This window comes from Camellia sinensis, chromosome 1, assembly GCF_055761805.1.
Source record: "Camellia sinensis isolate YWXY chromosome 1, ASM5576180v1, whole genome shotgun sequence".
In the NCBI taxonomy this organism is placed as follows: Eukaryota; Viridiplantae; Streptophyta; class Magnoliopsida; order Ericales; family Theaceae; genus Camellia; species Camellia sinensis.
The window spans coordinates 180,349,940-180,377,819 of NC_138961.1; the positions used below are offsets into that span (position 1 = coordinate 180,349,940).

Sequence of the window (27,880 nt, forward strand, 5' to 3'; positions counted from 1 at the left end):
CCAATGTGAACTTAAAATCCACTTGGGTTCTCATCATGTAGCTTCGACCTTGTCGCCGAGGTTGAATTCAATCCGAGGTTGTCGGCCTTGGTTTCTCTATTGATCTTACTTGGCTCCAACCTGAGTTTGATTTTCGGCCTCGCATCGGCGAGCCGTTTCTCTTTTCTTGTTTTGATGCCTTTGTTCCTGGCATGTCTTCCTCGGCCCTAGCATACTTCTCAATTCTGGCCAACTTTAGTCTGATCTTGTGTGTTTCCTTTTTATCTTCTGGGATTTGAGATCTGCTCATTGTGCTCTTCTCTTCTCGGACTCAGGTCCTGAGATCTTATCTTCTGGAATCTTGGATCTACTCACTCAGGTTGAGCTCTTCTTTTCTCGGACCTACTCATCTAGGCCGAGATCATGTCTTCTGGGATCTGGGATCCGGGATTTGCTCACTCAGGTTGAGCTCTTCTATACTTGAATGTTATCTTCTTGGGAGCGCTCATGCCCCCTGTCTTTGCATCCCTTCTAGAAGGGTCTTCGTTCCTCCGCAGGTATCTATCCTTTCATACCTGGAGGTCGTCTTCGTTGCTTCGATCTGTTGTCTTTGGTGCGTCACCTTCCTGGCCGGCTTCTTTCACTCCGTGACTCTGGTCACGAGTGTCTGTGTTGCTATTGTCCCCTTCAACGTCGAGATCAATAGGTCTTCCACTCCCAGCAGGAGCGTAGTCTCTAATCTAGTCATTCTGTTCGTCATTGGCCATCTATTCTTCTTTCTTTCCCACAGACGGTGCCAAATTGTGTGGGTGATTTTCCGACCACACTGCCCGCTTAGTAACCAGCTGGAGAGCACTGGCAGAATAGATGGCACCTGACTGACCTGCAACAGAAATACAAGAATCCCGCGGTGGTTTCGACCACCCGGGGGCACTCCGACGATCAAGTCAGTATATCTCTCAAAGATAAATCAAGTACTAAACTCACAAGCTTGAGTATCAAAAGCATACCTTAGACCCATGGGGGTGCCTCTCTTTTATAGCCAATACAATCCTAGTCCCAATAGGAGCCTGGCCCTAATGGACTTAGGGTTACTGCTAATCTGGAACTCCCAGTGGGATCAGGATAAACTCTCTAAGAGTTTTATCTTTACCCAAACTGAAGTCTTCTCTCAATCTAGGACTCTTGTCCATATCCAAGTTGAGTTCCCTCTTCATTCTAGGACTCTTGTCTCTTATCCGCTTATCTCGGATTCCGATATCTTCGGAGGCAACCTCGGCCTAGCCGAGATGACCTCGGCACAACAACCAAGACACGTGGCACCTCGGCTGACACATCGGCGTCACCTTGCCACGTGTTGGTACTCAGAAAATATATCCCCACAATAAATTAATGAAACACAACATTTTGAAAACATTGGCCTTGTTTGGTTTCTTTTGAGAAACAAATTTTGGAAAAAAAATTTCAAAATTTTGTTTGGTTTAGTGATTTTGGAAAAAAATTTCTAAAATCACTTTCTTTCTCTTATACATCAATCAATCACTTTTTTTTCTCCCATCTCTCATTTTCAATCACTTTTTCTCTCATACATATCTACTCAATTACAATAAAATATCAAATCATCCCAAACTCCTATACTCCAAAATAATTTCTAAAATATACAATCAAACAAACCAAAAAAATTTCTAAAGTCTCTTCCCAAAATCTTTTTTGAAAATTTGTCTCCAAACACCAAACCAAACACACTCGTTGTCTCTGATATCAGTTAAACGACGTCGTATTAGGCCAAGTTATTGACCGTCCAAACCTCCGTCTCTTTTAACCCAGTCTCTCTCTTTCTCAGTCTCTTTCACAACTCAGTCTCCCTCTCTTCCAAAACCCTTGATTTGAAGCTCTCACTGTCACTTCCACTCTCATTCTCAAACAAACTCGCTCACTTAATTACAGATTTTGCATTTGATCTCTGTTATCTCATTCTCACACACCATGGTTTGCGCTTCATCGATCTCTGTTGCTCGCAATCGAACTCTCTATCTGTTCTTTATCGATCTCTGTCGCTCGAGGGCTTTACTCTAGCTGTTCTTCATCGAACTCGAACTCATACTCGATCTGTTCTTCATCAAATCGCAGACCCAAAATTTGTATCATTCTTGAACCAAATCGATCTCTCTTGCTCTTATCTCAAGTTCATTTTTTATTGTCTACTTTCTCATTGTTAAATCTGTTGATTAACTTTGTAATTTTTTCATTCTAAAAAAAAAAAAAAACTAGTTTATATAATTTGTGATGATCTTACTGTTCTAGTTCTTTAGATTATTTATGATTTTAGCATTGCAATCTGTTTGGGGGGAAAACTAGTTAATATTCACTTGATCCCTGTCTTGAATTGGATGTTGTGTTTCATTGCTTACTCGACGACTTCTCTTTTGAATATTCTGCCAAGATGAATAAAGTACTTGGTTTGCCTGAAAACAATGATAATTCTCCAAGGAATCCACCATGGATACAATGTTGTATACAATTTTGTTCTTCTAACCAGGCTGGTACTTCTTCAAGGAGTGGGCACTACTATATATGTTGTACTGAACTTGTTCTAAAGTAGGCAATGCTACCAAGTTATGTAGGCTTTTGTTAGTGTAGTCAATTTGTATGTATGTTGTGGTCAATAATTGGGGTTTTGAAGGGGTTCGGCACAGAACATGTCAGTGTATATTTTGTATTTATGATGGTCATAGTTGGGTTTTGAATGGACCTAGAATAGTAGTACAGCTCAGTGGATATATGTTTTGAAAAGTGCCTATGAAGTTCCATTTAGTTTCTGGAACTAGTTGTAATTAAATTTTTAGTTATTCCTTGGATCCACTTAAACGGATACTCCAGTTTAAGATGGTTTCTTGGGTATGCATAGCCTTATTTGTTTCATTTTCTTTTTGAAGACATACCTTTTTCCTTTAATTATAGGGATAGTGTCTTGTTTTTCTATGCGTTTTGTTGCTTCCAGAAGTCGGGATATCTTCCATTAATGTTTTGTATGTTTCTCATACTCTAGAGGATAAAAATCAAATTCTAACATTCTTGTGAGCACTATATGCCATCAGTTTTATAACCAATATCATAATTCATGAACCTGAATTTATTTTGCAGGAAGAAGTCAACTTAGACTGTTGGATAAGATCTTCATGATCACCTTGTAACTAAAATTTTCATCTGTTATTTTTTCGGCCCAAGTAACTTTACTCAACCCTAGAGTGCATCTTTCCCTGCAATTATGAGAATATCAATAGCTCTTCCTTGGGAAATTTAGAGAATCCAAAAAATTTGAATCAATAAACTTGTGAGGCCTATGGGAAATTTGAAATTGTTGGCGAAGGTAGTTGTTTTGAAGAAGATCACATGTTTTTACTTCTGGAATCTTTATCTCCAATTTGTTTTTGTCTTTCTATTCTAAAACCTTGCCAATCATATGATTATATAAAAATCTCAAAACATTAAAGGTTGGGACCATCTAAGCTTGTTGGTGGATAGTCTAAGAAGTTGGATAGATCAATGTTGATAGTCCCCATAGATTGTATCTTTGGTGGGAGTGGACCCTTTAATGATTGGCCAATTAGTTCATATACTTACAACTAGATTTGGACATCTGTCAAAATCTAGCAACTAAATCACCACGAATCCACCTGGATTTTTGTTATATATAATATTTCACGATTTTTCGTGTTAGTAAACCTTAATCATTTTATGATGAGGATTTGGGTTGCAGGTACTTTAAATTTGTGTCATGTACTTATGATTGGTATTGCAACTACATATATATGGGCAGTAGTGTATTTTTACTTATTTAATTTTTTTTTAATTGAGTGTCCTAACTAGTTTACCTGCATGTCAATTATTCTTACGCTGTGTTTGGTTGGGGGATTTGGAGAGAGATTTGGAAAGGGAAAGAGAAAAGGTGTGTAAAACTAGATGAAATATAGGCATGTTTTATTCACATTTCACCTACCTTTTCTATTTCCCTTTCCAAATCCTTCTTCAAATCCCTCAACCAAACACAGTATTAGAGTTCTGCAATTAACAATCAAATAAATCTCTAATGACTCTTGAGGTGACTTGAATTCAAGATTTTAAATCTATCCTCAAGTCTTTATCACTTGATAATACGAATAGTAATATACAGTAAAAATTACAATGATAGACCCATATATATTTTTATAAGTTGTGAAATCAAGATCATCATCTAGTTATGGGGTTGCTTTCAGAAACACTCTATATTCCTCTATGTATCAGCCATTGTAACTCCATTAAAAAAATATGGAGTATTAAAAAATTCATTTTAAGTAAGAAAATGCTATTTGTATAAATATTGATATATATATATATATATATATATATAAGCCTCTTTTGAGAAGGTAAAAAAAAAGGCAACTTATTAGTTTATTGATTAAAAAATCAAAAAAAACAAAAAAACTTTTAGTTTATTTTGGTGCCTGTTGAGTACTTAATAGTTAAAGTTACCAATTATTTGCAGGTTAATACAAATGCTGACGAGCCGATGAAGAAGTTATTTTGGCATTTGTTGAAAAAAAATGAAAAGAGTACAAGGCTAGAGTTAAAAAAATGGGATATATGTCATTCGACAATGATGTTGATATGCTAACTCATCGACCCGAAAGAGTACATGAGCATCAATGGCGGAGCTTGCTCTATTATTGGGGCACTCGGAAGACACACGTATCATTTAATGTTGCTAGTTCAATGAATTGTTTGTATTAAATTGTTTATTGAACTCTATTGTAATCTCATAAGATGAGTTTGTTAATTAATAAATTATCTTGTGTTTGTGTTCATATGTAATAGAAAAAAAGTACAAAAAACAAATAAATTCGGAAGAAGAAGACATTAAATCACATAATCGGCGGAAAACCATTCTTAGTTGCTTGAGTAGAGGTAAATAGTTTCTTTATATATCAAATTGAAATTGTATATTTTGATTTTGTTACTCATTTTTAATTGTGATTATAGGAGACAAATAAGAAGAATGGAGTTCCTGCAACTTGCTTAGAGGTGTGGATGGCTGGGTACTCAAAGGATAACAAACCAAGTACTGATAAAGTTGCTGAGGTGATAGTATGTAGCCTGGTTGCTTCTCTCTCTCACACATAGCTATGATTGTTTTCATGATTCTCTTTTCAGTTTTGTTGATATAAATTTTATTGATGGCTAATTAACTAATTAACAATTGCCGACACAAATGAAGGAGCTTGGGGCGCAATCCAATGCTATAGATAAAGAGATTATCACACAGGTTTGCAACTGAATGACATTGTATTGAATTGTCTAAATAGTATATGTCATCGTCATGCATTATAAGTTTCTTTAATTTGGGGTACAATGATCGTGATTATAAGTTTGTTAACTTTTCTTTCATAGACTGTGTGCTTGATGGGAGTTATTGAGAAATTCAAGGAATTGGCCAAGTACAATCTTAGGCAGCTATCATCCAAACCATAGTTCCTTCCACACTTTTTTGGGTATTATTATAATTGGGAGTTGCTTTGTAGTTTTTGTCAGATGTTATCAAATCATTGTTAGGTTAAAGATTTTGATGAAAATCAAAAGATGAATGAAAGATCTTGGACCTGAGAGGATGAGGGGCTGTTTTCTTTTAAATTATTTAATAACATGCTTATCATTCTAAAAGTTCAATGTAGCATAGCTATGTTTTTATTACCCCTATTAATTTTACTTCTGGAGGCTTTGTTAAGCTGTTTGACTAAGCAGTACTTGGAGTGAGGAGAGCTATAAGTTGTTGGAGTTGTCATCTTTTAGCCTATTTTCCTATGAACTCAATACTCCATTTAACACTGTTATTCTTTATTGAGCTGAGTGTTCACTGTGTGGATTGAGTGATTTAGTTGTCCTATGTTGTGAGTTTGCTACAAACAGTGTTATATTGGTCCTTAATGCTATATTTCATATGTAATTCTAGGTCAGCTTTATCTCTGTTGGGACATGAAGATATATGCATATGGTCTACATATTGTCCAGGTTGATGCTAGAGTGTATAGAGGAATGGATGGAATTTTGTTGGCTAGACTTTATTTTGGTTAGGATTCGGTTTGGTGGTCTTTTGAACTTGTTCATTATCCCTATTTCCTTTGTATATATGGATGTTGAACAAGTTATTTGGATCCAATCTTTTAGTTGCAGATCTGTTTAGGCTTTAGCCCTGTTTAGTTGTGGTAAGTCCTGGGGTATGACCCTTGGAAACTTGTAAATTTTTTTGTTTTATTTTATGACTTATTTACTCAAAAAAAAAAATAAATAAATAAAAAATACCTCTTTGGGGTATGGCCCTTGGAAACTTGTAAATTTTTTTGTTTTATTTTATGACTTATTCACTCCAAAAAAAAAAAAACTCTTTGGTAGCTGGCTGCTTGTGTGATATTAGGTGAATATTTTTATCTGGTTGTAATTCTGATCATATTTCAGAATCAGGAGAGAAAACAAAAAAAAGGTGGCATTTTTTAAAAAATGCCACTAAATGACGTCATGATGATGCGTTAGTCTGTGACGGAAATGAAAGCGGACGTAAAAGATTGTGGCATTTTAAAAAACGACATCTAATAGTTTTAGTGACGATTTTCAAACATTGTAAAGCTATTATGGCGGCCGAATCAACGATGAAAATTTTAAATGTTGCCATAACATTTTACGGCATTTTTCAGGCTTTTAGCGGCGTTTTAAAAATGCCACTAAATTTTTAAAACGCCACTAAAACTCAAATTTTCTACAGTGTTTCTAGCAGGACTTTTCAGTTTCTTATTATTTTGTATTGTTATATCATATATGTCAGGCCCAATTTGCATTCTGCCTATGAGCAAAGATGGGCCCATACTGAATTGGTCTTTAAGAAGTTCAGCCCAAGCTCGGGGTGAGAACTAAAAAACACAAGTTGTTTTCGCAAAATTATCAGCCAGTCCTATCTGTTAGGATTATTACCCAATAAATCTTTGAGTGAGATTTTTATGGATATATTAGTTTCAAAAATCCTACTTTTGCAGTTGAAATCATTAAAAAGTAGAGAATTTGTTGTGAAAATCGTGGATTAACAGATTAGTTTGTAAGGTTAAAATTGAAAACATAGCCCTATTAATTTAAAGTAAGACTTGTTGGACATGTTTTATTAGTATAGCATATGATTGAAATTGTTAGTCCATGGACTCATGATCCCATGTTTGATCACAAATTTTATTAATCAGATTACATATACGACGGACATTTAATCCAATAAAATTGATAAATTTTTAATATTGAGAGATTTAGAATCATAATTTTAAGTATAAAAGTAAAAAAAAAATGGTTATCTCACTAATTTAATTGAATTATTAATCTTACACTATTTCATAAAATTATTAATTTTTTACTATTAATTTCATTAATCAAGGCGGTTTGGTATAAAGTCCGGTCTATCATACCAGCACATAAGTCTCCATTAGCCTGGAAGGAAATATTGTTTGGCTCATATATTGTTGTTGGGATCAGTGGTCCAACATGCCCTATTTGTGAAAGGTAGAAGTCTGCTCTGCCCCTTCTTCTCCCTCTCTCTACATGATCATTTTAAGGGTTACAATGGTCTTTTGCATGAATTTGGGTAGAATTTTTTTTTTTTTTTAAATGTGGATAAAATATAAATAAAATGTAATTATAGTTCATTTATATTTCACTCACATTTTCTCTTCTTCTTCTTCTTTTTTTTTTTTTTTAATTCTTATCCAAATTCGTAATCCAAACACAACATTAAAGTAATACTATAATTATCATATTTTTTAAACATTTATCTGTGATCATTTTTTGTGTTCAATGATTCAATTTTTCAAATAATAGAAAGTATATAATATAAATAGAATTATCACTGACCTATGAATATAATATGATATAAATATAATGATATGACAAAATTTAAATTTAAAAAAATTACAAATACGATAGTTAAGAAGTCACTATCTTATTTAAGTCACTATCTTATTTAAATCACATCATTTTATTTAAGTCACATCACCTTTCTATCACATCAATTCAAACTCAATTCATATCCAACTCATATTTCATAAAAAGTTTAAAAGTATTCTTATTCAAACCACCCCTAGAAGTAGCTGTTGGTCCTCCCATTTTGGATTTGAAGCATCAAGTGGCCCCCTTAATTTATTCATGCGGTACAAGGTGAACTAGATTGGTTTATAATGCAAGGGTATGATTTCTGTCTATTTCGGGATCAGATTGGATCATATTGTTAGATTCGTGGGAGCCCACAATGGGTCCCGTTTTGATAATCTGAACCGTATAATATGTAGAAATCGTCGAGTACTATATGCCTATAAAAAATCACGTTGATCGGATATCGATAGCTATGTGATCAAAATAATTTTTTGTCAACCGTTAATTTGTTCACGTCTAATTTTTTTAATACAAAACTGATTTGATCATATAGCTATTGATATCCGATCAACATGATTTTTTACAGGTATACATTACTCGACGAGTTCTACATATTGATGATTCAAATTATCATAACGGGACCCGTGTTAAACCCTCACAGGCTCAATAGCACGATCTAATCCGATCCCAGACTGGACAGAAGTCTTATCCATAATGCAAATCAAACCAATAATGACTCCTTTACTTGAGGGTCAATCAATGCTCCAAAGAACTCTATTCTTGTCGGCAAACTTATAATTATATTTTTTGTACCCGTTTGACAATTGTTAAAAAAGGTCCAAAACACTGCCGAGCAAACTTGCCGTGCAGCAGGACCTCCAATCCTAAAATCATAGATCAAATCCTAGAGTGTATTCACTTATTTTAATAATCAAGACTGAATCATATATTAAAGATATTAAATTAAATCAAATCATACAATTTATTCTGGCTGAATTAATTTATAATATTTTTAATTTTATTTTCTATGTGACCAAACAATCCCTTCTCCCTCTCTATCTCTCTATTTATTTCCTTTGGCCTTATTTGATTAATAGTGAAAGAATTAATAATTTCATAAATTAATATAAGATTAGTTATCCAATTAAATTAGTAAGATAAGTTATCTATTCATTTTTTTTTCCCTTTCATATTAGAAATTATGATCCCTAACCCAACCCCTCTCAATGTTAAAAATTCGTCAATTTTGTCAAATTGAATGTCCGACTTATATGTAATCTGATTAATAAAATTAGCAATCAAATTAGTGAAATAATTATTTTTTATTTTAATTTCTTCTTTTAAAAAAATTTACCAATAAATTATATTTTACTATTAAGATTCCTCATGAGTCTAATCAAATTTCATTGTGAATAATTAAGTCTTTTTCTTCATAACTTATTCCCAAAAATTTTGCTTCTTCTTAATGGCTTGTTATTCCAAATCTACCCTTATAATTAAATATAAATAAAAAATTATATAAAAAAATTCAATTTACTTAAAAATTATATTTTTAATTGTAAAAATTAAACAAATTATATTGAACAATATTATAAACAAGAATTTGATCAAAAGTTCTGGCATAAGATTCATCATTTTATGTTGTCTCATATAATGAAAATATGTGGTAAATAATTCAAAAAACCTAGTTTTACTAATATTACATTAAAAGAGGGAAATACTACCATAGCAAATCCAGATACTTTTCAAAGGGTGAGGTAAAAAAAAATGAATTTTATGTCTACGTTTTTATTTAATAGAATTTGCATATTTTTAAAATTTCTAAGGTAAACTTGGAACAAAACATATTACCATGGAGAAATAAATTTTTCGGAAAACAAGTTATCAAAAATAGGATTTAATTGTTGATAGCAAAATTTGATAGGATTTTCAATAATATTGTATCAATTATTGTTGGTTTCCTATGAGTGCAGATGGGATTGAGACTTGTTGAGTATAGACGATCCAAGGCATATTTTTCTATCTTCATGTCTATCTGTATTTTGGAGTTAACAAAAATAGCCATATAATCCCATCACCTTATCTTTTTACAATCCATCCAAACACCAAACAAAAAAACAAAAGAATCCAACCAACCACTTACAACCCTACTAAGAAACGAGACAGAGAAGTGTGAGTTTGTATTTCTCTCCTTCAAAACATGACATATCAAAGGGAAAAAACAACAAATCTAACACACACACACTTACTTATTACATAATAGACTTATACCAAAACTCAAATACATAGATCATCAACTTAAACACACAACCCAACTAAAAATCACTTCAAAACATCATCAAACCAAGTACTCCTCTCAAATCCATCTATTGGCAACTCTAACCTTCAATCCATGCTTCATGTAGAGAATGATAGAAGCATTAGGAACCACAGGGTGACCCTCCACAACTCTAACATTGTAGTTATGGATTATTGCAGCCGAAACCGCCTTCATTTGAGTGAAAGCAACTTATTTCCCCAAACAAGTCCTCGGTCCTGCATTGAACGTGAAGAACTTGTAAGATGGCTCATGTTTGATTGTTCCTCAGTCAAATAGCCATCGCTCTGGCTTGAACTCCAAGCAATCCTCTCCCCACACAAATTCCATCCTCCCCATTGCATACAAAGAGAAAAGTATTTTCATTTTCAGGTGCACACGGTGCCCCGTGGGCAGTGTGTGTCCACTTGAGTGGGCTCCTTGTGTTGGATTGGAACTGGTGGGTAAAGCCTCAATGACTCACACAATGCAGCATGCAAATAAACCAACTTACTTAGCTCTTTTTCCTCAAAAAGCTGCGATTTCTCAGTTTCTCCTTCAGGTATAACCAATTTAAGCTCTTCTATGATCTTTTCTTCAACGGTTGGATGCTGCGAAACAAGCCAAATAAACCATGTCAGAGCTGAACTAGTCGTGTGTCTCGCCCTACAAGCATGAGATTCAAAACAGTGTCCCTCAAGAACTTATCATCGCGCTTTAAATTGAAGGCAGTGCCAGTCTTGAGATTTAGGAGACCCAAGGGAACCTTCAAAAATGGCGCCTTTCTTACATTGAAAAAAAAAAAAGTTGATAGATAAAACGATAAGTTACAATTTCACATCCCGATTGAGATTGAATAAAAAAAAAATTTATTTTTATTTCTTTTTCGTTTGTTCACATCCAGAAATATACTTCCTAGGAGGCATGACTACTCTATATAATCACAAATCCACACAAATTCACAATCACTGATCTCTGCAAATAATATACTTTCAGAATTAGAGCATAACAAAAATTATAGACTTCCACTAAAACACATAAATTAGGTAATTTTATAATTTAAAGAACAAATCATATAGGTCAAGAAATTAGGAAGAAAATTAGGGAAAAAATTAGGGCAAGAAATTAGGGTAAAAACTTCCTCTATTTGAATGTGATATATATATATATATATAGAGAGAGAGAGAGAGAGAGAGACTCACGGTTTTGATGTCCAAAATTGTTAATGCTCAGCATCCGTCAATATATGGAGGAGAGGAGAGGACTGAAGGTTTCATCAGTCCAATACGAGAGAGATCAGTCCAATACGAGAGAGCGAGAGAGAGAGAGAGAGAGAGAGAGAGAGAGAGAGAGAGATGTTTTTCTTTCCATGTTTCTTTTCTTTCAATGACCCACGTTCTTAGGCTCAGGGTGGGTATTATAAATTATGTGTTTCTTGTTTTTGGGCCCATGTCAGTTGGGCCTCTAATCTATCAGGATATATATATATATATATATATATATATTTTTAGGCCTCATATACAATTGGGCTTATAGTATTTGGATTTTTTTTTTTATATCTAAAATACAAAATCATATTTTGAGGCCATATTTTCAGCCCAAATTTGAGAGACCAAAGGCGCAAGCCTCTTTGGCCTGCCCTCAGGGCCAGACCTGATTGAAAGTGTCATCTTCAATCAAGTATGATGTTAGTAAGTCCACAGCTTCTTCTCCCTCTTTTAACTCATCTTTTTTGCTCAATACTTCTTTCTTCATTGATACATACTTATTGATAACGCGATCTAAGGTTTTCCAAGCCTCGCTTAATTTCTTCTCGTGTCCAATCCCTAGCCAACTTTGGATCCTCCACACGGTTTCAAGCACAACATGCCTCATAAGCAAGGCTTTTGCAAAGGGTACATCTGGAAATTCAATTGAAAGACAACCCGGGTCATAACAAGTTATCAAAATACAAGTAGTATCAAATGTGAACCTTTGAAATAAATCTTGCAAGTCCGCAATCAGGCCTTGTTCGGACACATGGTTAAGAACCGGGATCAACCCCGTTTCCACTTTTCCCAGACTAGTCTTGACTAAAAACCGGTAGAATCGCTGGTGGTTGATCAACACGCGGGCGAGCTTTTTCTGGTTCTTCCACAGATCTGCGTCGGAGTTGAAAATCCCATCTCCCAAAACGTCAAACATTTTCAAGAACTCGGGTTCTTTAGGGAAATTGGAACTCATGACGTGGTGCACGTTAACAGGATCAACTGTGCCTAACATGTCCATGTTGGCAAACCAAGGGCCTTTTAGCAAAAAAGTACCCCCAGTTCGCCCTAGGATTTCGGTACACATTTCATGAACCCGGTTCACATGGCGGAGCATGCTGGGCAACATGCCAAGAACCGGCCAGTTTCGGGGCAAGTCATTGTTGTCACCAAAGATATACAAGATAATGAAGAAGATGAATGCTAAGAGGACTTCAAAATAGGCTAGTGAGACCATTTTTGAGCTTTGTGTGAAAAGCTTTTTCTTTCTTTTGTTTTTGTTTTTGTTTTTTTTTTTTTTTTTTTGTAATTTTTTTAGATGGGATTTGTGTGAAAAGCTTGGAATGTGCTTGCACGATATATATAGGAAGGTAGATAAAATTCCTATAATGCCAGGTTAAATCCTTATAATCTCACAAATAAGTAAATTACTTAAATTAATTAAAATCCTCCTACCCATATACGTTATGCTTTAAACAAATAAAATTTGTTTACAGGTAGAGATGATAGAGCTCATTTAATCCAATTAATAAACAAAAATTCTCACCAATCCACTTTGTGGATTAGACAGTGATGTTTGGATTTGTAAGGTCTACCACAGGTCTCAAATTAATTATCGGAATCATTTATTTTTTTAAACCACAATGTATAAATTATCTATATAACTGTAGACACCCCATTTTTGACCGACCTTAAGACTCAGACGTCACCGATTGAGCGCTTGGTGATGTTCCATAATGTGCTTGTTCAGAAGTTTCAGAGTCGCGGCCGTGAGCCCTGCCTCCGGATTTCCGAACCCTTTTCTGTGCCTTGTCTCGGTTTGCGAACCAGACTCGGTTTTCTCTGTTTCTTTTCCTGAGGGGAGGGAGAGGTCCCGTAGACCGTCTCTCAAATGTCCGTAGGCTACATTTGGTGGCCATAGGCCATTTTGCCCATTTCGGAGTCCGGTTCCCGGTTTTCGGAGCCGTCAGGCCGTGTGCCTCGGTTCGGGACCGCCTAACCATCTCCGTTTGCTCTGATTTTTGGCATACATCTTATTTCATCCCTTTTGAGGGACACTGGGGGTTGAGAAACCCACTTCGAGGTCGAATACCATTTTCGGTGCTTAACAGCCCATTTTCGGGACCCCGAACTGCGTGTTTTGGCCCCGGAACTTTCGTTTTGCAACGGTTTTCGTTCATTTTTTGGCAGGTACCTCTGTTTTATCACAAGGAAGGTCACTGAAGGGTGGGAGGCCAGCAATTGTTGCAACAACCAGTTATCTCTCTTCCGGAGCCTCCCGGCGCCCGTTTTTCGCACTTCCGGGCTAATGTTGAATACCTTGGAGCTAGTGTTGCCAACTTTCAACCACATATCTGTGATCTACACATCTGAGAGGCCCCTAAAAGTTGGTGGCCGGCCATTAAGGTCACCTGACCCTTTTGACCCCTTTCTTCCGGGCTAATGTTGAACCCCTTGGACCTTTTTTCTTGAACTGTGAACCACATATCTGTGATCTACACATCTGAGAGGCCCCTAAAAGTTCATGGCCGGCCATTAAGTCAACTTGACCCTTTTGACCCCCTCTTTCCGAGCCATTGTTGAACCCCTTGGGCCCACTTTCTTGGAATTTCAACCACATGGTTGTGTTGTACACACATAGGGGTACCTCCCCAGTAGCTGGCCGGCCAGAAAATCACCTTGACCCTTTTGACCCCTAGCCGGCCGGCTAGGGGGTGTGGCCGGCCGGCCACCTCCAGCAAAAGTAATGGGCCGGCCGTGTTCTTTGCACTGTGCACTTTACAGCTGTGGGGCAATATCCCCCAGATATTTTCTGTATCCGGGGGATATTTTGTGGGGGAGTTTTGCCCTCCTTCTCCCCCACCTTTACACCCCATTTTGAACCCTTATAACCAGCTGGTGGCCTTCTTTGTAAGGGTTAGAAAATTTACTCTTCAAAGCTCCATAGCCAACTCCATCTTCTTCCCTCTCAATTCTTCAAAAAAACCCTAAGTCCCTAACCTTCATTCCTTCTACACCACCAAGCTCTACCACCACCACCTCACTTCCAGCAGCAAGGAAGGTTTCTAGAAGGCAAAAGAAGCTGCAAATCCATCCAAGGAGCAACAAAAGCTTGAGTCTTCAAGGGTAAGTAGTACTTTTACCCTTTTGACCCTTTTTCTTGATCTATTTCTAAGCCCCTCTTCTTTTTGGTTTCAAGCTCCGGCCCTAACTGAAAAGGGCCATATTTTGAGCTCATCTTCACTTCTCATTAAGGGCTCAACCCTGTTTGAGCCTTCCATAATATACTTGCTTCATTGATCATCTTGTATGTCATGATTTTGCATGCTATCTTTGGCCCATGATCAATCTGTTTTTGAGCATGTTATAAACTGATATAAGGCTTATTTTTAGCCCCTCTTCAATATTGGAGAAGGGCTCAACATTGTTTGGTGTCTCCATGTGTCACTTGTAGTTATACCCCTCTTTTCTTCCCCTTTCTTACATGCAATGGCAGCCTACCATGCTTAGGTTTTTGGCCATTTTACAGTTCTGAAAAGGTCCTTGTTTTGGTCCATTCTTCATGTTTTGTTTAGGGTCTTTCATGTTTTGGGACCTCCATAAGCCACTTCATGTTATATCTCACTTTCGGTTCGTTTTCTTGCATGTTTTGTTAGCCTACCATGCTTAGGTTTTTGGTGTCACGACCCAAACCCGGCCCTATGGGTTTAGCACCGTAACCGGCCAGTAATCCGAGATTACCGAAGGCCTGCTTAACAGAAATACAGTAAAACAGAGTACAGGGCCTGGCGGAAGCCAATACAGTAATTAAACAATGTCCATTGAGCTGTGACAGTCTGTATGCAAAAAAGCTTTTCATACATTTATACATAAACAGTACAGACAGTATACACAATATTTACAATCATTTAGACTAGGGACTCGACCCCAGATAACAGTACAGTAACACTCGGTCTATACAGAACAGTAAAACAGTACAAAACAGTACAGAAGGGGGAAAAACAAACAAAACACCCCCAAGCCATAGCATGGCAACTCGGAACCTCACAGTGAGGCACAAAGGCTGGCTTGACAAAACTGGAGTAACCCTGACGCCTCTAGCTGCGGTCTGGTGCCTGAACACCTACATATATATATGAGTAGTGAGCTAAAGCCCAGTGAATAACATAAAGCGTAAAGGGGTTTAGAATGAATGTCCTTACAGTAATGAAAACAGTTCAATTCAATCAGTATTTCAGTTGTTCAGTACAGTAAACAGTCATATGTGGTACATCCATTAGTATAACAGTAACAGTAGGTCTTAAAAGACCGAACAGTAATGATGGCCATCAGTCAGTAAACAGTAGTGGCTCCACGAGGGAACCGACAGAGATCTCTGTAACAGTAACAGTAACAGTAAACAGTAGGTACTAAGGATGCCACAGTACAGTTCAGAAATAAAGGACATACATTCATTCAGTAATACCAGTCAGTAAACAGTTCAGTTCAGTATTCAAAGATATCAGTTGAACATATCTTTACACAATTGTTACTCACAGAGTTCTGGGCTACAGTATGCTAGAGCGTGTCTCTCCAGTCGCCAACCCTACACAGTTAACAGATTGAACACACACTAAGCTACGCAGTTGGGGAATATCATAACTTAGTCCCTAATTTGCCTTGGTGTGTTCTACAACGATATCCTCATCTAAATGTCTTAAACTAGGCCTAAGAATGCCTAGGATGGGATGAGGATGCAAAAATACACTTAGAAAACATTTCGCAAAGTTTGCTGAAAATAGGAGCCTCGCTCGAGCGAGACTTTCTACGCTCGAGCGTAAGTCCAAAATCAAAGGCTTCGCTCGAGCGAGGAATCCTTCGCTCGAGCGGTCTGCAAAACAGTAAAAGTACTGGATGCTGAAATTTTACGCGCGATCGTCGCTCGATGGTCGCTCGAGCGGAGCCCTGGACAAAGGTGCTCGCTCGAGCGGGGAATCCTTCGCTCGAGCGAGGAAGCCAAATCTGGAATTTCCAGATCTGCCTCCCAAGCCCAAACCAAGCATTCAACCACTCCAAACTCGACCTCTTGGGCCCAAATTCTGGAAAACATCATTAAATTCAATGTATAACAAGTTTCAAAGCTCAATTTATGAATTCAAGCCCCAAAGGTGAGTCAATTAAAACCACATTCAAACCCATTTTCAAGAACAACATGCAAACATGTCATGCATGAGTTTTAAACCAAATTGTAGCTCCAAAGCTTGCTCAAATGAGCTCATTTCTTTCCAAAACCAGATGAAAACATGGTCTATAACAACAATATGAGCATGCATGTACTAATGTCCATGTAATTAACCTCAAAATGCAATAATACTAACATGCATGCAAGAGATGAGCTTCAATCCACCATTAATGAACCAAATCATGGCTTAGCTCTACAAATGAGGCATGAATTGTGCAAGAATGAACTCAAGAACAACAACAAGAAGATGAATCTCCTACCTTAGTCTTGTATTCAAGGTCTAGGAGCTCAAAGTAGCAATCACACCTCAATTCTCAAACAATTCCAAGCAATTTTCAAGGTAGAACTCAATTTCTCTCCCTCTCCCTCTCTTGGTCGGTTAAGGACAAGAAAATGGCTGAGCAAATGTGTTTTGATTCAAGTATAAGGCTCAAGTGTGTGTATATGAGATAGTGGCAAAATGGTAAATATGGCAAACTCTTTAATTGGCTTATTTTAATCTAATTTAATCATACCTAATCAGTTTTCAGATAAATATACCATAAAATCACATTAATTATGAGGGTCACGGAACATCAATCGGTTTCTAATTCGGCCGCCGATAAGGCCTTCAATTAGCAGTTTAAACATATAAACATGAACAGATAATCAGACAATCAAACAGATAGAATGCAATTAACTAACATATACTCAGTCAATTCAGTTTCAATTTCAGTCAGTCAGTTCAGTATTTCATTCAGTTCGATTATCAGTCAGTTATCAGTTTCGTTTAACAGTAATCGGTGATCAAGCAGTCATTAATCAGTAAACAGTATGGGGGTTGTTACATTTGGCCATTTTACAATTCTGGAAAAGTTCTTATTTTGGTCCATTCTACATAGTTTATCAAGGGTCTTTGGCTGTTTGGTGATTATTTTGCATACTTCATGTTATGGCACCTTTTGAGCCTTGTTTTGCATCATATTTTTAGCATATTTGTATACTGATTTTGAGGCTGCCATATACTGTAAATGTTCATATTTTTGGTCCATCTTCAGTGTTGTAGAAGGAAATTTTCCAGTTTGGGTTTTGTTTATATCACTTACTTCATTACCTCTTGAAAATACCGTATTCTTGCATGCTATTTTTCCACACCTATACTTGCTGTTTGGCCATGTTCATAACTGTGAAAGTGCATCTTTTGGGACTGTCTAGCTTCTGTCTTTGCATTGCATGTCCATATTGTGCATGTTTGGCATAGCTATAGGCCATTTCGGGTGCCTTATGTTGCATTTCGGGGCATTTCCTTGCATTTCATGTCATTTCGCTTCATTTCGGGACTGTTTTCCCCCGTATTTTGTTGCTGAAATTCCATTAGCATGCTTGCATATCATTTTTGCCATATTTCATTGCATTTCATCATTGCCTCGGTTTGCGTGCCCGTGTGCACGCATTTCGAGGCACTTCTTTTTTATCCGACGGCATCCTATGTGAGTGTGGCTGAGGCTCACTCATGTTGGTATAAGCCCATTTGTCATTTTCATGCCATTTCATTGCATTTCATCATTGTCTCGGTTTGCGTGCCCGTGTGCACGCATTTCGAGGCACTTCTTTTTTATCCGACGGCATCCTATGTAAGTGTGGCTGAGGCTCACTCATGTTGGTATAAGCCCATTTGTCATTTCCATGTCATTTCATCATATTTTTGCATCGCCTCGGTTTGCGTGCCCGTGTACACGCATTTCGAGGCACCTCATTTTCTGCTATCGGCATCCGATGTGAGTGTGGCTGAGGCTCACTCATGTTGATATAAGCCCATTTGTCATTTCATCACATTTCATCATTGCCTCGGTTTGCGTGCCCGTGTGCACGCATTTCGAGGCACTTCTTTTTTATCCGACGGCATCCTATGTGAGTGTGGCTGAGGCTCACTCATGTTGGTATAAGCCCATATCATGTTTCCATGTCATTTCATCGCATTTTGCATTGCCTCGGTTTGCGTGCCCGTGTGCACGCATTTCGAGGCACCTCATTTTCTGCCATCGGCATCTTATGTGAGTGCGGCTGAGGCTCACTCATGTTGGTATAAGCCCATATCATGTTTCCATGTCATTTGCATTGCGTATGCATCGCCTCGGTTTGCGTGCCTATGTGCACGCATTTCGAGGCACCTCATTTTCTGCCATCGGCATCTTATGTGAGTGCGGCTGAGGCTCACTCATGTTGGTATAAGCCCATATCATGTTTCCATGTCATTTGCATTGCGTATGCATCGCCTCGGTTTGCGTGCCCGTGTGCACGCATTTCGAGGCACCTCATTTTCTGCCATCGGCATCTTATGTGAGTGCGGCTGAGGCTCACTCATGTTGGTATAAGCCCATATCATGTTTCCATGTCATTTGCATTGCGTATGCATCGCCTCGGTTTGCGTGCCCGTGTGCACGCATTTCGAGGCACCTCATTTTCTGCCATCGGCATCTTATGTGAGTGTGGCTGAGGCTCTCTCATGTTGGTATAAGTCCATCTATCATTTTCCTTGTCATCACATCATTCTGCCATTACCTCGATTTGCGTGCCCGTGTGCACGCATTTCGAGGCATCTCATTTTTATTGCACATATCATCGTCTCGGTTTGCGTGCCCGCGTGCACGTATTTTGAGACACATATCATCACCTCAGTTTGCGTGCCCGCGTACACGTATTTCGAGACACATATCATCGCCTCGGTTTGCGTACCCGCGTGCACGCATTTCGAGACACATATCATTACCTCGATTTGCGTGTCCGTGTGCACGCATTTCGGGGCATCTCATTTTTATTGCACATATCATCGCCTCGGTTTGCGTGCCCGCGTGCACGTATTTCGAGACACATATCATCGCCTCGGTTTGCGTGCCCGCGTGTACGTATTTCGAGACACATATCATCGCCTTGGTTTGCGTGCCCGCGTGCACGTATTTCGAGACACATATCATCGCCTCGGTTTGCGTGCCCGCGTGCACGCATTTCGAGACACATATCATCGCCTCGATTTGCGTGCCCGCGTGCACGTATTTCGAGACACATATCATCGCCTCGGTTTGCGTACCCGCGTGCACGCATTTCGAGGCATCTCATTTTTATTGCACATATCATCGCCTCGGTTTGCGTGCCCGCGTGCACGTATTTCGAGACACATATCATCGCCTCGGTTTACGTGCCCGCGTGCACGTATTTCGAGACACATATCATCGCCTCGGTTTGCGGTTGAGAATGGGAAGAAAAAAAAAAGAGGGGGGGGACCGAGCGGCATATTAGGAAAAAAAAAATTAATTTTTATTATAAATGAATATTTAAATAATAGAATGATTTTTTTTTTAACAGAAGTTGCTGTTGTCAAATAAATTTATTTTTTGTTAAAACAAATTTTTTTTATAGTTAATGATTTTTTTTTATTTTTCATTTTCTTTTAGTTATTAAGGTTGAGAATTTATTTGTTTTATTCTTATTTTAATGAATAAAAAATTATTGTTATTATTTTTTATTTGGTAGAAGTAGGAATAATATTTTAATGAAAAATATTTTTCCATGAAAATAAAGTTATTTTTTTATGGTCAATGAAAAATATTTTTCTGCGACTTATTTTTTTTTATTACTAAAAATCAAGAGATAGAGAGAAAGAAAGACAGACAGACAGATAGACAAAAAAAGAGAGAGAAGCAAGAGATGACCGAGAGATAAACAAAAAGAGAGAGAGAGAGAAGAAAGTTGAGTAAGAGAGATTAAGAGAAGAGAGATGAGCGAGAGACAAAGAGAGAAAGAGAGAGACAGAGACAAAGACAGACAGACAAAGAAGAGTGATGAGAAGAGTGATGAGTGAGAGAGAGAGAAAGAGATAAAGAGTGAGAGACAGAAAAAGAGACAGAGAGAGAAAGATAGAGAGAAGAGAGATGAGCGAGAAAGACATAGAGAGAAGAGAGATAAACGAGAGAGACAGAGAAAGAGATAGAGAGAAGAGAGATGAACGAGAGAGACAGAGAGAGATAAGAGAGATAGAAAAAGATAGAGAGAAGAGAGATGAACGAAAGAGATAGAAAGAGAAAAGAGATGAGAGAAAAGATAAATGAGTGAGAGACACAGAGAGAGACAGATAAACAGACATATAGAGAGAGAAGAGTGATGAGTGAGAGAAAGAAGATAGAGGAAGATAAAAAAATAGGTGAAAATATATAGACAAAGAGAGAGAGAGAGAGAGAGAGAGAAAGAGCGAAAAGAGATAAATGAGAGAGAGACAGAGAGAGATAAGCGAGAAAGATAAAGAAAAGAGAGACAGAGAGAGAAGAGAGATGGGCGAGAGACACAGAGAGAGAGAGACAAACAGACAGACAGACAGAGAAGAGTGATGAGTGAGAGAGAGAAAAAGAAAGAGAAGAGAGACAGAGACACAGAGAGAAAGAGAGAGACAGACAGACAGAGAAGAGTGATGAGTGAGAGAGAGAAAGAGACACATAGAGAAAGAGAGAGACATACAGACAGAGAAGAGTGATGAATGAGAGAGAGAAAGAGAAGAGAGACAAAGACAGAGAAAGATGAAAAAATAGGTAAAAAGAGAAATGTTCAAAAGAGTAAGACAACGTCATTTTTTTTTTTTTGTGACAGAAAAATACTGTTGTATTTATTTAAACCATTTTGTAACTATATATGAAGCCATCTCAGAGCCACAATATATATATCTATATATATATATATTACTTCTTTTTTTTGGCAACGGTACCTATTACAGTTGCAAAATACTCTTTTTTTTTTTTTTTACTACAATTGGTACTGTCGCAAAAACTCTATTTTTTTGCGACAGCAATTTCTGCCGTCGCAAATACTCTATTTTTTTTGCGACAGCAATTTCTGCCGTCGCAAATACTCTCCTTTTTCGCGACAGCATTTTATGCCATCGCAAATACTCTATTTTTTGCGACGGCAAGTTGTGCCGTCTCAAAAAGTCATATTTTTTGCGACGGCAAGTTGTGCTATCTCAAAAAGTCACATTTTTTGCAACGGCTAGTTGTGCCATCGCAAAAAGTCATTTTTTGCGACGGCAAATGTGTCGTCGCAAAAAGTTCCGTCTCTTAAGCCCTCTTTTCTTGTAGTGACTTCTCCCTAATTCACAACCCCACTTCTTTGAACGAAACCTGCATTGTGTCATGGGAATTAATTTTAAATATATATTATATCCAACTTTTTTACATTTTTTTACGAAAACCCTCTTTCAATGCTTCCATATGAGGTACTTTTCTTCCTACTAAATGAAAGCAATGTCACAATGTCAAAGTGTAGCGGTTGTGTTTGTGTCCAACAAGTATGGTGGACACTCACCTTGTCGACCACGATTATCACCTTGTTACCAAATGACCAGCCAAACGACCAACAAAAAAGTATAATACATAACTGGATTGAAATAGTGTCGAAGAGGAGACGGATCCAAAAGTTCACTAGTGCATTCCTTCTACTAATGTCTAGTTTCTAGCAACTATTACGTCATCAACTACCCTAAAAGTTTTAAGAGATAGAAAATAAATTTAACAATACATGTTAAGAAAAATGTTTGAGACCCTCTTTGGGAATGACCCTCACACCCCCAAAGTGATCCTAACCCTCCATGTATGTGTGGGGCCCACTCATGTATGTGTGAAATTTATATCTTGAGTGATTCAGATTTGTAAGGGTCTTGTAGGGTTGGGGGTCTCAATCATTACTCATATGTTAAATTAATTTCCTCTTCCTTCTACTAATGTTTAGTTTCTAGCAAGTGTTACATCATCAATTATCCTAAAAATTTAAAATTGTGTTTGGTTGGGAGATTTAGAAAGGGATTGAAAAAGAAAAAGGGAAAAGGTAGGTGAAACATATATCTACATTTCACCTTATTTCACATACATTTTCACTTTTCATTTCTAAATCTCTCTCCAAAGTCTCCAACCAAACACAACCTAATCGAATAGAAAATAAGTTTAACAATGTATGTTAAATTAATATTTGGGCAAACTTCACTTTACCCCCTTATAGTTCAGGCATGTAGTTTGTAAACTGAAGTGCATAGTTAGACCGGTTAACGATTTAATAAAAAAAAATAATACTAAAATATCCCTACATTTTCATCATTTGTTTGGAATGTAAAGTGTACATTAACCCCTATACTTTATTCCATGTGCGATTTATCCCATTGAAATTTAAAAATGAGTATATAACCCTTTTATATTTGTCATGTATAAGTTAAATGGAATTTTAATGGTGCACTTCAATCCACAAATCACGTGGGAATTATGTGATCATTTCTAAATATTAGGAAAGTAGATTACACATGAACAAAATCACACGAGAGTAAAGTTTGCCCTTAATATTTCCTATTACTTACAAATCCGTTTAGCACATAAATTTTTTTTTGAACCAGACATCTGATTTTATGTTATGCGCCAATTTCTTCCTTTTGATTCCTTTAGCATTTGTTTGCATTCCTATAGTTTTAAAAAAAGTTCAGTGGGGATTTTATGTTATGCACCTTGGCGATCTCAATTCAGGTACTGCCTTGGATCTGTGAGAGGATGTGAGGATTTTCCTATACTAAAAAAAAAAAAAAAGTTTTGTATACCAATATGGTACCAAGTGGCACTACATTTCCACCAATCACAAATATATATGCCCCCAGTGTTCCCTAAACACCGAACAATATGACCTAGATTCCACTACCTTTCACCAATCATAATAATAAAAAGTACCATATGAATATATCCTATCAACATACAAAAATCACTCAATTGTTGAGTGAACGTATAAACCAATATATCTAAGTGAAGACAATAGAGAGAGAGAGAGAGAGATGGAGAGAGAGAAAGAGAGAGAGAGAGAAACTTCAAAAGATATTATTCATTTCAGTTACTTAATTATAGAACTGCACTAGTTCACTTATATACACAGATGTATGATTTACTCTAACTAAGTTTGTTACAGAATCAGTTGTGAATTTGTTACATATACAAATGATCTCATGTAAATAGACCATACGCTTGTACTGGTCCCTCAACATTCATACCAATAGCTGACCTATAACTACTATACAAAGTAGTCTTAGTAGGTCTCCTATATGCACCTGAAGAGAACCTTGAGACCTGACTTGATGTAGCAAATGTAGCTGGCACTGGAGATGTAACAGGTGTAGCTGGTGTAGCTGATGTAGCAGATGTAGCTAGGTCTGCTGTAGCTAATGGAGTTGGTATAGCTGATGTAGCAGATGTAGTTAGGTATGCTGGAGCTGAACACTTATCAGTCCCCTGAAAAGTGGGAGACCAACTAAAAGCTTGGATTGAAGAAAAAGAAAACGAGAAATAGGAAGAGATTTAATAAAAATGTCGGCCACTTGATTAGAAGAAGCCACATGACGAATAAGAAGTTGTTTAGCTGAGACTTTTTCACGCACAAAAGGATAATCAATTTCGATATGCTTTGTCCGAGCGTGAAACATTGGGTTAGCAGCAAGAGAAAGAGTAGACTGAAGAAGAGAATGAAACTGTCTTGAAGTATATTCACCTCCACTATCAGTCCTTAAGATCTTAAGAGAGGCAGAGCATTGCTTTTTAGTATAAGCTTTGAAATCCAAAAACTTAGAGTACACTTCACTTTTTGTAAGAGAGAGGGTAAATCCAAGTAAAATTGTTAAAATCATCTATAAAAACAACATAATACTTAGAAGAATCAGATTGAACAAATGGCCCCAAAACATTTGAGTGAATTAAAGCAAGAGGAGATGTAGTTTTATTTGTAAACAACACAAACGGAAGTCTGTGGCTTTTGGATACAGAACAACTATTACACAGGGAAGAACAATCTTTATGAGAAAATTGAAAGCCACATTTATTTGCCATAGTATGAAAAACATCAAAAGATGGATGCCCTAGTCTTTTGTGCCAAGTATTAGTACTAGAAAAGGCTTTAGGAGCAGAAGAGAATGAAGAAGAAAAATGGTAAAGACCATTGTGGTATGGACCTCTACATAGCACCATGTTGCTGAGATTGTCCTGAACAATAAATGACTTATCATCAAAGTAATAGAACAATTATTATCAGAAGTCAATTGATGAACAGATAACAGGTTGGAAGATATTTGAGGAACATGAAGCAGATTATTAAGTTTGAAGTGAAAAGAAGGAGTAGACAAGATACCGGTTCCTGAATTGTGAATGGAAAGGGTATTACCATCGCCAATCATGACCTAATCAAAGCCTTGATAAGGTTGATAAAGGTGAAGATTACTTAAGTCATTGGTAAGATGAGATGTGGCTGCAAAGTCCACATACCATGGAGGAGGAGATGAAACTGAATTCACAGGTACTGGAGTAGAATAAGCCTTGGGATTGGAAGTACCAGGAGAAGGACTCACAGTATAGGAAGGAAACACAAGCTGAAAAGATGAATTCATACAATGTCTACACTCAAGAGCTGAGTGATTTCCTTTACCACAAATTTGACAGACCAAAGCATGGCTTTGAGGCCTACCATTTCTTCGACCTCGATTATTTTTGTGTCTACCTCCACGATACTGATATTGTAAAGAACGACTTCCTTTGTTCTGAAATGAGAAGTGCTCAGTAAAAGCATGGCCAGAGGAACTCTGAGTAAACTAGAACCACCAGAGGAATGAGGTAAAATGTTAGATCCATGTGTAGCAGCAAAAACAACAGTAAGATTAGAAGAACTACCAGATTTATGACACTGTTCAACATGTATAGCCTCAGAACAGAGTAGAGCACGTAACTCATCCATAGTAAGCACTTCAGATTTAGCACGAATAGCAGTTTTGAAAGCATTGTACTCCTCAGAGAGTCCATTAAGAACTAGAAGAATTAGATCTTCATCACAGATAGAAGAAAAAGCTAGTACTAATTGATCAACCAGATCTCTGATTTCTTGAAGATAAACTTCCATAGATTTAGTCTTCTTGGGGACTGTACTCAATTTGTTCTTGAGGTGGTATATATGTGATCTAGACAGAGAAGTAAATCGCTTCTCAAGAGAAAACCAAAGCTCTGTGCTGCACTTTAGATGAAGAACTGAAGAATAGATTAAAGGTGTAAGAGTGGCTATGAGACAACTAAGCAGACAAGAATTAACAAATTTCCATTTCAAAAACTCAGAATTAGCAACAGCTTGATTGTTGGAATCCAGGACTGTAGCAAGTGGACAAGTAATAGATCCATCAAGAAAACCGAAAAGTTCAGTAGCTTCAAAGAAATTCTGAATTTGACTCTTCCAGATGGAATAATTTGTTGATTCAAGTTTAACTGTTATCAGAGAATTAAGATTGGAGACAAGCAGAAGCACATTGGAAGGTAATGAAGTCTTTTAAGAATAAACTGTTCCTGATTGATCTGCCATGGAAGACTTGTTAGGTTGGATCACCATTGTTGCTCGTGAGAGCTTGAAGACAGCTCTGATACCATAAAGACAGTAGTAGAGAGAGAGAGAGAGAGAGAGAGAGAGAGAGAGAGAGAGAGAGAGAGAGACTTCAAAAGATATTATTCATTTCAGTTACTCAATTACAGAACTGCACTAGTTTATTTATATACACAGATGTATGGTTTACTCTAACTAAGTTTGTTACAGAATCAGTTGTGAATTTGTTATATATACAATTGATCTCAATGTAAACAGACCATACGCTTGTACTGGTCCCTCAACATTTATACCAATAGCTAACCTACAACTACCATACAAAGCAGTCTTAGCAGGTCCCCTATATGCACTTGAACTGGAGATGTAGCAGGTGTAGCCAGTGTAGCTGGGTCTGTTGTAGCTGATAAAGCTGGTGTAGCTGATGTAGCAGATGTAGCTGGGTCTGCTGGAGCTGAACACTTATCACTAAGTTGAGTGACAAACTATCTCAATTGTTAAGTTTTGAGTTCCACTTCTCATAGATAATGTTGTGATTATTGGATTGGTTGTACATTTATGATTGTTTGTTGTTAATTTTTTTTTATTTTTTATATAATTAAATGTTTAGTATGAATTAATTTTTATGATACTTTCAAATTATTCCCAATGATTGAAAAATAAAATAAAAAACCAACTAAAAGCATGTCCATTTTCTTGCCTGATTTGTATTTATCTTAGCACCTATTATCATAGAACATTCTGAACAAAACACTTTCCATATTTTGTAATTGAAAAAAAAATTAATTGTTAAAAAAAATCAATTAAAATGATACTACTAAAAGAAAGAAAAACAAATTGTTCCCTTTGATCAAAACTCTCTCAATTTATTTTAGTATTGGAAAAAGGACACTCTAATATTTTTTAATTGTTAAAGTCCCTCAATTTAAAACTTTAATGGGAAAATCGGTTTAAGGTCCTTATCCAACTTTTAGTAATGGATTAGGTCCACAATGTGTTCTTTTGTAGCCTAAGGTCCCTCAATGTTATTTTAGAGTGTAAAATACCTATCTTACCCTTGTTTATAATATACGTTGTTTTGAATTTGGCAGCTAAAGATCATATTGATATTTTGTGGGAGATTACGTGAGATGAACTTGACGATTCAGATTTTTGTGGAGATTTTCTAGGGTTTTTGTAGGTGTTGAAATCCTGTTCGTTGTTTGTAGGTATTGAAATCCTGTACGAGTTGAAATCATGTTCGTTGTTTGTAGGTGTTGATCGATCGTGTAGGAGTTGAAATCTGGTTCATTGTGTTTGATTTGATTTCATGTGCAGTTGAATTAGATAAGTTTTCAATTTTTGATTTGATTTGATCGTGTAGGTGTTGAATTAGGTTTTTGTTTTTAGTTTTGATCAATGTGAGAGAGACGAACTCAGTATTGTTGTTTTTGATTTTTGAAGTTAATTTTTCATTATCTGTTATTGATGAATTTTCGATAGAGTTGATTTTGATTTTTGGAGTTGCTTTTTCATTCTCTGTCAACATGGTTATGAGTTGCTTTTTGGTGCTCTGTTTTTCTGCGTTTTTGTGCTCTGTTTTTTGTTCACTTTGCATTTTTTGTGTAGTGCAGAGAAAATTGCAGGTTTGTTACTATAATTGAACTCAAATCACAGAGAAAATTGTAAGCTTGTAGTGCAGTGAAAATCACAGAGAAAATTGTAAGTAGGCAGAGAAATTTACAGACGTAGCAATAGAGTAGTAAGTGTTTTGTTTTTTTTTTTTTTTTAATTTTTTGAATTGAATGTTTTGTGAACATAACAGAT

The 27,880-nt window shown here is 36.8% G+C and overlaps 1 long non-coding RNA gene and 1 pseudogene across 2 annotated transcripts; one reads left to right on the top strand and one right to left on the bottom strand.

Annotated features, from left to right (window-relative positions):
- The first annotated feature begins 4,504 nt into the window (after nt 1-4,504).
- LOC114292467 (uncharacterized) lies at nt 4,505-6,352 on the top strand. Of its 2 annotated transcripts, none has more exons than XR_014341376.1 (3): nt 4,505-4,923; nt 4,999-5,281; nt 5,966-6,352. It is a non-coding gene; the product is annotated as an uncharacterized LOC114292467 (long non-coding RNA). The 2 variants fall into 2 exon arrangements; XR_003639715.2 differs by lacking the exon at nt 5,966-6,352 and having other exon boundaries at nt 4,505-4,707; nt 4,834-4,923; nt 4,999-5,951.
- Nucleotides 6,353-10,065: 3,713 nt separating this feature from the next.
- On the bottom strand, nt 10,066-13,104 carry LOC114292479 (alkane hydroxylase MAH1-like; annotated as a pseudogene).
- Between the last annotated feature and the right edge of the window lie 14,776 nt (nt 13,105-27,880).